The sequence below is a fragment of the Bidens hawaiensis genome, unplaced genomic scaffold (assembly GCF_021521415.1).
Source record: "Bidens hawaiensis isolate Kalapana, Puna unplaced genomic scaffold, B.hawaiensis_p1.1 tig00001575_1, whole genome shotgun sequence".
NCBI classification, from domain to species: domain Eukaryota; kingdom Viridiplantae; phylum Streptophyta; class Magnoliopsida; order Asterales; family Asteraceae; genus Bidens; species Bidens hawaiensis.
The window spans coordinates 961,682-971,974 of NW_027491088.1; the positions used below are offsets into that span (position 1 = coordinate 961,682).

The 10,293-nt window shown below is 32.6% G+C and overlaps 1 pseudogene; it reads left to right on the forward strand.

Annotated features, from left to right (window-relative positions):
* The first annotated feature begins 205 nt into the window (after nt 1-205).
* Nucleotides 206-2,559, forward strand: LOC143584986 (WUSCHEL-related homeobox 8-like; annotated as a pseudogene).
* The last annotated feature ends 7,734 nt before the right edge of the window (nt 2,560-10,293 follow it).

Genomic DNA, 10,293 nt, shown 5'->3' on the forward strand with positions numbered 1-10,293 from the left:
GATCGGTTCCTCAACCGCTAATCACTCGTTTTTGTCGACTATAACATATTATTGCTAAATTTATGACACCAACTTAACTACCAAACCTTCCAAGTTATTAATAACAAACATACTAGTCCATCCAATTAGTTAGTACCTCTTTTATGCATTTCAACCGATTTATATAATCTTTAGTTTAGCAGAATTTAGGTCAAAATGATTGACCATGTTGACTTTTCTTTTTCCCTTAAAACCTATTAACTTACAATATCACTACTCTATACAAAAAGTTCTAAAAAATCTTGCTTACTATTTTCTTGCAGGGGTTAGACTCCGGAACATATACAACGATCCGTCTGGCGGCCACAAATTCTCTGGACCCCAACACCTGTTCAACTTCAAATTCTCGAGCGTCTTTTCGAGCAAGGAAATGGGACACCAACCAAACAAAAAATAAAAGAAATAACATCCGAATTAACACAACACGGTCAGATTTCTGAGACAAATGTTTATAACTGGTTCCAAAACAGTCGGGCCAGGTCCAAGAGGAAGCAACATGTATCTGCACCTAATAATAATAATGTAGAGTCTGAAGTTGAAACCGAAGTCGAGTCACCAAAACCACAACAGAACTCAGTATCAATGGCTGATGATAACACGTGTTTTCAGACTCCAAATATTATGTGTTCGGTGGATCAACGCGCCAAGAAAGTTGAGCCCATTTTCCCGTCTGAGGCTAGCTCGAAGCCTGCGGGAAATGTGGGCCAAATGTCGTATTATGGAAGTATGTTGTCGAATCCAAGTAAGTATGCAATCATAAAATGTGTTTAGTGAAGTGTTTTCATTGTAAACGGGTACGGTCGAACCTGGCTTGACTTGTTGTTTATTTATAAATTAATATATATATATATATATAATACTAGTTTGATCCTCCCGTGTTATGGGGGTTTATTTAAGTTTTTATAATCGTTTTGTAATTTTATGATGATTTATTTAATTTTTTTTACGTAATTTTGTTTTAATTTAATACATATATATTAGTTTGTTATTATATTTTTGGCGTTTGGGTATTTTCAATTGATATGTGTAGGTTTTTTAGATTTTTAACGAACAAACATGAGCATGTTGATTTTTTTAAATGAACAAACATGAACACAAATATTTGTCTAATAAAAAAGGGAACGTTGATGTAGTTGACGATGGTGGGTAGTATCGAAAGTTATCCGAAGATAGAGATGATAGACTAACAACGGAAGGGTTTGATGATGAAAGTGTTTACCAATAAATAAGATTCTATATCCCATTTGAGGACTATTAGTGTTTGGTAAAACCCATAACCCGTGAAAGTTATTCTTTGATGATTAAGGGGTTATTTCACAATAAATGAGATGTTATAACCCGTTTAAGAGTTATCCGGGTTTGGTGAGACCCATGACCCGTGAAAATTAATGTTTGATTATAAAAGAGTTTCACAAATAAATGAAATGTTATAACCCATTTAAAAACTATATGGGTTTGGTAAGACCCATACCCATGATTTCGGGTCAAATGCATGAGAAGCCTCCATTTAGAAATTAAGCAATCTGGTTGCTCTAGAGAATGAGGGGAACAACCTGAGAGCGACACGTATAGATAGTTAGATTTGTTTTTATATATGTTTTAGTTATAGGAGTCATTACTATATAAATTTATGTTTTATATATTTAAAAGGGGGGTGGCAGCGCAGCTTGTTGCCCGCTTATCTGCCTCTTTATTGTAATTGGATCCTTTTATTTAATTGAAAACCGAGCTTAGTAAAAAAAAAGATAATAGACTCCTTTAGGCTTGTGAGCCAGCTTGAGCGCATTAACTGAATCTCGGGCTAGGCTCGGTTATTACTTATTAATATTAATTTAATATATTAACTAAAAATAATAGGCTTGTGTAGGCTCGCTAGCCGGCTTTAGCTCGTGAAGCGAAACTCGGGCTCGGCTTGTCTACTATTTATTATTTATTAATTGTATTATATACATATTCAACTATTTTTATATATGTTAACTATAATTTTTATATAATATTTTATATATTGTTTAGTTGTTTTTAATGAATAGTTATTATTTGTCAATATAAACTTAATATATGAAATAAGCTTGTATACAAATAGGCTCGTGAGCCAAGTTGAGCTCAATAAGTGAAATTTGGGCTCGTTTAAGCTTGACTAGATTTGAGCTTTTAACGATCTGAACTTGAGTGGCTCACGAGCAGCTTGGCTCGTTTACACCACAAGTTAGCAATATTTAGAATGTACAACATTCATAGCATCTGGTACAATCTTTAATGCAGGAATGGACCGTATAATCGGGAAGATGGAAGTTCCAGGGAGCTACCAATCATATATGCAAGGTGATGAATACAATATGACAGGCTAAAGGTACTTCTTGACACGCAAGTATAGACGCTGATAGTTTATGAATCTTTGGTGATCGTTTCTTGTACTTCACTCTGTGTTTTGCGGATGATATATATACATAGTATGTGTTTCTTGTTTAGTACAGTGTTCGATAAAAACAATCTGTTAACGGTTTTTTCAACTTTTCTTATATATATAGTTGTGTTGCAAACGGATTTAGAGTTTGACTAATTAATCAATTGCAAACTGATCATATTTGGAAACCAGTTTGCACAAATAATTCACACTTTCACAGCCTATAACATTTAATTTCTTAATTGTGACATACAAGGAATTAGGAAACAGTCAAACTAGCATAGCTTGTCTCCATCTTCTTTAATTTAAACAAGAAAAACCGGATTGGAACCGTTTTAGACAAAAACCGATTTTCACTGCTTTGACTGAAAACCGATTCGGTTTAGGTTAAAAGAACCGGTTTGTACACCTCTAATCGGTCGGTGCCGAATTTCAGGAAGAGTGGGCATCAAATGCCTCACCGATTTTGACTGAAAGTTGGTTTTTCCGCGCGGGGGATTTTTGGGGGGGGGGGGGGGGAGGCTGGTATGACAAACAACCGAGGGATAGTTTAGCTTGACCCATAAAATATATATGGATAATTATTGATGATGAAAACTCAAAAATCTTGACTTTCTTGATTTCTCTCTATGTCGTTAACTTCATATTCACCCCCCCATCCACGTCATCCAACCACATCATCAATGGCAGAGAATGACACCCCTTCTTTTTTTATGCGTTGGAGTCTTGGAGATAGTCTCATGCACATTAAAAATTAAGCGACGAAGAACCCCGCAATCGAACAACACAAACACTAGTTGGAACATAAACGGCTACGTGTAAAGCCAGTACATATTATATACCGGTTCTAAAAAACTTTAATACAATACAAAGCATATGTTTAGACCAACCTTAGTTATAATGTGAGAAACACCACCACCTCTCATCTCATTGAATGATTTCTCCCCTTAGTCCCACCAATTTCTTCAACCAACGTTTTCTACACAACGTTGGGAGAGTTTTTGAAGGCCAAAACGCCAAGGGAGCGGTGTTCCCTAACGTTTTAGACCAAACAATGACCATAACTTCTGCTACATGGTCATATACCCATTAAATTTTACTCGCTGGGATTCCCAAGAATATTTCTTACTGTTTTAACTTTTTATAAATTTTTATCATTCGATAAATTTAGAAATATGAAAGGTAAAGAAACAAAAAGATTGGTGTATGACTTTAATAACCAATAACAAATAAAACTAAAACCAAAACTTTATAAGGAAATATTTTTTGCGTTAGTTAGAATAAAAAAAGTCCCCCTTTTTAAAACAACCAAAATATCCGAGATCAACCTGACGGATAGATCATCATTCCACAAAACTTTGTGACATGATCCGTCCACCTAGGAGGAAACTTATAACTGAGAAAAACCCATAAGTCAACCTAAAACAGTTACTCCATATAAGACTTGAATCCACAACCTCTCAAAAAAAAAAAACAACATGAGAGTTGAGATACAATTAGACCAATTGACATTTGTTGGGTGAAAAGGTAAACTAATACCATATACTATCTAAATAAAACACACCAATGTACGGGATAGGAGCTTTATAAACTTTAAAGAAACAAATTGTTACATATAATAAATAATGATATAATTATATAATACAAATAGTATAACGTGAATAAATTCAGATTTTTGTTGTGGGGTTGAAACAAGGTGCATGCATAGAACTGTAGTTTCCTATCTACTTTTGCGCGTGCGTTTGTTTATGATATTTAAATGAATATAAAATTTAAGATAATGAATAAATATTTTTTTAGAGTAGCAAACTTTTGTTGTTAAAGCATGCCATATAAAAAGACAGAACATTGTTCACGTTCGTTCGTTAATTTTTTATCATACAAGCAGATTTTTTAACACGTAACCAAATAATATTTCGTTTTCGTTAGTTAAAGAAATGAATTTGTGCATATTCAATCGTTAACCTTTTAAACCAACACGGACGTATACAAACATGCATACCAAGCAGAGGTTGTGAAACTGTATAACTAGAGCGTTGCTCGTCGGCAATGGAATGAACGTGAATGCTGAAATGTTAAGTGGCCAAGGCAAAGGGAATTAGAGTAGAGTTTCAGTTTTAGTTTGAATATCAAGGGAAAGTTTTTTTCAAAACCTAAATACATAACTGTGTTTAATTTTTTTTCTCTCGACATTCTGAACAAATTTTGTTAAATACGATTTTTTTTTTCAAAACAGAGTGTGTTATTCAGTTTCTCTGCCTTCCAAAAGTTATATATTTCTTTTTTTTTTAATAACTTGTGTTCATTAACTTTTATAAAAAACTGAATATGTTGTATTCAAAATAAAGCATTTTTTTTAAATAGACAAGAAATAGATTTTACAAAAGTTAAAAAAAAAATAGTTTCTTCCAATAAAACAATAGAAACAACAGAAAGAAAATCTGATAATGGGACCCTTGTAAATTGCAATATCCGCATGATGTCTATCAGCAACATGAGTCACTCGAATGCATTTTTAACATACAAAATCATATCTTTATTTTTGGTGCTTTCTTATCACATACATCCAATCTTCTTTTTGATTTCTTGTTTTGGATCTAGTGGTTTGTGATCTACTAATATGGAATGTAGCTTTTATACGTGTTGGGGTTGGACTAGCTATCATAGTTTCATTTTAACACATGTGAAAATTGGTCTAGGCCTTTAAAGTTACGAAAAATGTGTTCATATAACTTTTTTAAATTGTTTGAACCATTTTAAGTGCGACACATCAGTTGGTTTAGTCAGTTTAAAATTTATACAATTTGACATATAGTTTACGTTTTGAAAAAGAAAAAAAAATAGATTCATAGTTTGATTAATGGTTCAACTGTCCCAAGCTGTTTAGTTTGTCTTTTTCAAGACTGCAAGTGCCGAGTCGGTTTGGTTAACCCGTGAACGCTCATAATACAAAACTAGGCATGATTTATGATTACTATTGTAAAGTATTAAGTATATGTGTAGATCTTGAAATGATTATTTGATCACGATCTTTTATCTAGTTCATAACCGTGATAGACATGATTGATGATTACTAGTTAAAATGATGAATTAGTCGTAATTTATTATTTTCAAGAGTGTGGGACCCACCTTACTTAATAGTATTATTTCTTTTTCTTTATAGAAGGATTGTAATTAATCTATTATCTATTACGTCTCTTGCCATATTACCAAATTCACCTTTTCCCTTGTTTCTTGATTCCACCTGAAAAATATCATATCTTGGTATTTTCATTGGGTTCCCTGTTTAGGGTTGGTTTACGAGTCGAGCCCGAGTGGTTTAGAGCTCGGGCTCAAAATTAAACGAGGCAACTCAACTAAGACTCTAGCTCGATTTTGAAGTTAAGCGAGATTAAGATCGAGCCAACGAGTCGATCAATGATCGTGCCAAGCCTAGGTCGATTTTGGCCCAGTTACAAAAATAAGCCAACTCAGCCCAGGATGTTTCAAATCAAGTTATTTTAGCTAGTTTTATTCAAGCTATTATCGAGCGAGCCACGAGCCCGCGCTTCAAGCCTTGAACTTTTTGAACAACCTTATCCCTGTTACATTCTCGTCTCTAAAAGTTAATAAAAATACAAAAGAAATGCTATTTGTCACAATCTCCATTCCATTTCACATGCCTAAAATTTGAGGAAGAGTTACATGAGTTACTTATTTTTAGGGACTCACCTTTTAATTTTTATCTATATATTTTGAGGAATAAGATGTAATGGCTTTTATAAAACGAGAGATAACTTTAATGGATTATGATTTTTAGTTATATGCTCATATTTATTGAAAGTTTAATTACTCAATGACCTCAAATAACAATCAGATCTGTATAACTAAAGAGTACCGGATATTTAGTTAATATTAAAAAAAAATGTCTCATCAAAAATAATTAACGGAAATAGTGTTTCTTTAGTTTGATAGTGTCAAAAGAAAATAATGTAAAAGTTATACAAAAGAAAATAAGTAATTATAAATATTTCCTTAGTTGTGAATGATATCGAATAAGTAAAAGTTGAAATTTATTTAAATTCAATACTTCATAATATAAAATTATCTAGAAATTTTTTTTATCAAAGTAAGCCTAAATAAAGTGGTCAATATAAGAAAGACAAGGTTATGGTATTAAAAAAATTGCAAGTATGCAACGAATGTACTTTTAATATATTTGTTTAGTTGATGATGATGTGGAAGGTACTTGTTCTCTCTTCATCACATCTCACTTTCTTTTAAATATCATTAAACCATTCAAATTAAAAAACTTTATTTTATAAAAAAAGACAATATTCAATATAACACCTTAAATCAATTGTTATTTAGTTATGACACGATTGTTATTTTGTTATTAAACTATTTGTAATCAAACTATACGAGGATTTTTACCTTACGCTTCGTGACACATGACAATATTTGATCAACTCAGTATTATTAAAATTTAGAACACATGACCAATCAATTCTCTGTAACAGTTTATTCAATTGTCATAGGAATTAAAATCTATGTGTTGCGGCGACGGTGTTAAAGCAAACAAAAAACAAACGTCAACGTTAAACTAGGTGTGCGGACATTAAACCGCAACAACTCAGCACACTCTCTAAATCTATTCATAATTACACCTATATGGACTCGAAGTCGAACCCTCATCATTAAATATATAAAACCTTATCCAACACTTTAATACCACTAAGCCCAAAGCTTCTAATATATACGTGCACATATGTAAAGAATAAAATAGCTAAAGTAAGCTATTTTTTATTCATAAATATAGCAAAGGGTAAATATGTACAATGCCCAGGGTGTTTTTGAACACTATTAACTAAGATCGTATCCATGGTTGAGACTAGTATAGAGTATAGACAATGGTAGCCTCATTGGACATAAACCATCTCGAAAACAAGTTTGAAAAGATCTCTTGTAAATTATCCGCAAACAATACAAAAAGTTCTTTTTCATATGATCTCAAGTTCATCTTTAGTATACAAAATGTTTTACTACATGATATACAATCTACAAAGGTCAAAGGTCATGAAGAGAGAAATTAGCAAATCTATGTTATTATAATAATTATAACAAAATAAAGATAACTATTATGATATATTAAATAGAAAGTAAAAATATCGAAAGATTTATTTCAAAAGCGACAATAGGACCTTGATGGTGCAGTCGGTTAAAATGATAAAACTAAATTTATCATATATGCTATCCAAACAGCATTTTATAATATGAGTCAACTCAATGTACGTCTATAATGACATGTATGTTAGACATTTTACACATCAAGTGGTGCATTTTTGACTTATGTTGTCCAAACTAAACATGGTTCCACCCTAAGGACGTCTCAAGGGGTAGTGTCTTAATGAAGACACAAATGACCTTGATTAGTAAAAGCTGATTCAACTAATTAACTATAGGTTTAGATCAAGATTTAAAACCGCAATAAATGAAAAAAAAGGTGGTTGTGAGAATGTGACACGATACAAATTATTTTACATTTCTTTTTACAATTCTATATGTTACATTATAAGTTACTTTTATTTTCTAAATATGTTATGCATGTATCACGACCCCCCATCTTAGAACAATCTCATGTTATATAACCATGAGATACATGAACCTTTGGTCGCATATAACTCACCTATACCCTCGATGTATTCATTCTATACGCCCATGATGATACATACGCAAATTTATAGACATGTTAAAGTCCAAACATGAGTTTATATATGAAGAACATTACATACAAGAATCTATACTTAACATGATATCGTGTTGCACGTTATTTAAGTTATTATTGACAAGAGAAAAATCTAACATGTGAGTGAAATTATACGTGAAATTATATACGTGACTCTTAAGGATCCTTTGCTTCATGAAATGTTAGCGGACAGGATTGAAAAATGATTTGGAATTGAAATTTGAAAGAAATCCTTTAAAAAAATGTGTTGTGTTTGGTTAATATAAATTGATGAAAGGAATTGTAATGTTTAAATAGCTAAATGACTCAACTAATATTTATCACAACCTATCCCCTTCCTAAGACGTTTATTCCTCCCAGCCCTAACTTGCCTTTATTGAATAGGTGGTATATTAATTTTTGTATCATGTTTGCAAATTCGTGATTTTTTATTTGGGTCTTTTCGAATTTTATTTTACTTTGCAAATCAATTTTGGTTTGGTTCAACAAGTCTTCATGCAAGATGTATTATAGTTTGTTAAATTTATTGCTTTGGTCTGTTGGAAAATTTGTTACGTGTGCATTAGTAGGTTGTTATGACACAACAAATGCACACTAATAGATATTGATGAATGATATATCGATGTGTGATTGTGTGTATTTGAAAGAAAATACTATATTGGTGGGATAAAAAACTTGTGTCTTGTTTTTCCTCTATAAATAGAGAGGTAAACTAAGTTGCAACACACACCAAACCTTACACACAACACAAGCATTGTTGCAAGGTTTTTCCAACTTCTTCTTCTTCTACATTTCTGGTTTCTTTTATTCGAACCTTTTTCAGGTTTACGGTTAACTCCGGCAGTACTACTGCCCCGGCTGTTGTACCCTGGGAAACAACGAGTTCTCTTGGGAGACTCGAAATATTGTTTTAAGGGCCCCGTGTTCAACACGATCCTCAGCCAAACCGTTTATATTTTTTTTCCGTATTGTATTTGGTTTATTTATTTGATTCTGTATTGTATTTCAGATTCTTGTATTGTATTGTATGAGTAATAAAATTATTTGTTAATTTTTTGTTTATTTACTCAATTCACGAATTCGGTTCCTACAATCTTAAAACAATATTTTTAAAACCGTTTCATGAAAACTTTGTTTAAATTTTCAGAAACTATTCTGTTTTGATCCAAACCAGTTTTGTTTCAAAATAGTATATGTTTTAAAAACAGTTTTTCTTTTATGTTTTGGTCTCAGAATCAAGACTTGGATCTTCAAAGTTGGACTTAGACAGATTCGTTCTTGGTTTAACATTCTGAAATCAGAAAAGGCTCCTTTTTGGGCTATTTTTGGCTATCCAGCACGAGATAGCATATCGTGAAAACTTTGTTTAAATTTTCAGAAACTATTCTATTTTGATCCAAACCAGTTTTGTTTCAAAATAGTATATGTTTTAAAAACAGTTTTTCTTTTCTGTTTTGGTCTCAGAATCAAGAATTGGATCTTCAAAGTTGGACTTAGACAGATTCGTTCTTGGTTTAGCATTCTGAAATCAGAAAAGGCTCCTTTTTGGGCTGGTTTTGTTATCTCGCACGAGATAAAGCTATCTCGCACGGGATAAATTTATCTGGCAAATTTCAGAATTTTCTGAATTTTTTTTCTAAGTTACTAACTTGGTCTGTTTTCTGTGTGCAAGAATGACAGGACCAACCCCAAACACTTCTAATGCTACCCCTGCTGTCCATTTGACCACCCCAGCCAATGTGGGAGCAACCATAATGGCTAACCATGCTGAAAAACCCGAAAAGTTCACGGGTGTCCACTTTAAGAGGTGGCAGCAGAAAATGTTTTTCTACTTGACAACCTTGAACTTAGCACAGTTCTTGGAGAAAACAGCCTCCATACCCACTGCCCAAGATGATGCCAAAAGTGTGAGTGCTTTGGACGCTTGGAAACATATTGAATTTCTATGTCGCAATTACGTGCTCAATGGCTTGGCGGATCCATTGTATAACGTCTATTGTGGGATAAAGACTGCCAAAAAGCTATGGGAGTCTTTAGACAAGAAGTATAAAACCGAAGATGCGGGAACAAAGAAATTTGTTGTGGCCCGTTTTTTGGACTTTAAAATGGTTGACTCCAAGACTGT